This window comes from Hipposideros armiger, unplaced genomic scaffold (genome assembly GCF_001890085.2).
Source record: "Hipposideros armiger isolate ML-2016 unplaced genomic scaffold, ASM189008v1 scaffold_1354, whole genome shotgun sequence".
Lineage (NCBI taxonomy): Eukaryota > Metazoa > Chordata > Mammalia > Chiroptera > Hipposideridae > Hipposideros > Hipposideros armiger.
The window spans coordinates 214,468-215,927 of NW_017732704.1; the positions used below are offsets into that span (position 1 = coordinate 214,468).

Genomic DNA, 1,460 nt, shown 5'->3' on the forward strand with positions numbered 1-1,460 from the left:
CCCCAGCTACCATCCTTGGCAGCATTCAAATGTTATTGATATTGATCAGATACTAGTTAGCTAATCACTCAATTGACCAAAAGGGTCAAGCAGACACATACTTTTAAGCTATTTAGAATATTTTATTAACTGTTTGCTCAAGAGGTGTATGCTTGCATCTGCTCTAAATTAATTTGAAGTAACTAAACATATATGTGTGTATATACATCAAAAAATTTTAACTTAAATATATAGGCAGTATTTAATAGTTCATTTCATTATTATAAACATGATTTTAAAAACCATAATTTGTTAAGGTAATTTCCAGGAAATTAGAACTCTTGAGTGTTTTGATTAAATTTCTCCTTTACCATGTAGACCCAATCACTTCTTAGGAATTTTAAAATAATGTTTCATAAGGGCAGGTGTCCCTTGAAATATGACTCAGTATACTGAGAAATATTTCAGTATCTTTATAAGCCTTGTAGCTACTTGCAAAAGGATGTGAAGTGTGTGTGTGCACACAAGGCTGCCTGCTAATGTGCATTTTTCAGGAGAGAAGACTCAAGGCTTTGATGACATTGTACAAGCATTGAGGGAAACCTGCTCTCAGTTACGGGTGAGATGTTCTGGGATTGCAGCTGCTGCCATTTGACACTCAGCCTATCTCCATCTTTGTGGAGACAACTGAGCATAATACACTGGATTGGACTTGGATGTGAGTTTCAGCTCTGTGACTCACTTGCTGAGTAAGTGCAGCTTTCCAAGTTTCACAGTTCCTGTTTATAAAATGATGCTGATACTATCTGTCCATCCTATCTAATAGGGTTGTTTGAAGTTTAATATCCAATAATAATTTGTAAATTCTCAACTTTAATTGAAAGACAAGGAAAGGCTTAGCATAAAAAACAGCTCTCTTTTGAGTCACCTGACAGCTTCCAGGCCAGCCCTCATGAATAGCTATATAAACCCAAAGAAGAGAGATGCTCAAGCAGACACAGAAATAATGGTTTATGCATCATCTACATGACTTTTGGGGAAAACACCTGACATGTGTTTGGGACCTTCTTGACAGGGCATGTTCCAGAGATGTGTGTGTGTGTGTGTGTGTGTGTGTGTGTGTGTGTGTGTGTGTGTGTAGAGGTCTCCTTCCCTCTAAAATAAAGAACAACTTCAGTCCAGTATGATCTTGGCATACTGGTGATTAACAGGAAGCAATAAGAGACAATCCATCCAAGAAGCAGGGAGAGGGCAACACATCTTCATGAATCTTCTTGGTGACATCTCTAAAGGAAACATGGGCTAAAAGAGAAAGAAACATGTAGTGACTGACTGGTCCTGCTCCAGAACACTCGTGATCCTCTCTGGGGACTTGCTGAAACACTGGAGGATATTTTAAGTGTGTATATGGCATGATGGTGAAGTTTGTGCTCCCTTAGGAAATGGAGGAGAGCCAGGAACCCTTGCTACATCTGATCTTA

At 38.6% G+C, this 1,460-nt stretch overlaps 1 long non-coding RNA gene across 1 annotated transcript in view; it reads left to right on the forward strand.

The window, feature by feature from the left end:
* LOC109377283 (uncharacterized) overlaps positions 1-1,460 on the forward strand; it is a 50,033-nt gene that overhangs the window by 24,633 nt on the left and 23,940 nt on the right. Inside the window, exon 2 of the long non-coding RNA XR_002122848.1 lies at positions 593-728. This is a non-coding gene — a long non-coding RNA (uncharacterized LOC109377283). The remainder of the gene's footprint in view (positions 1-592; positions 729-1,460) is intronic.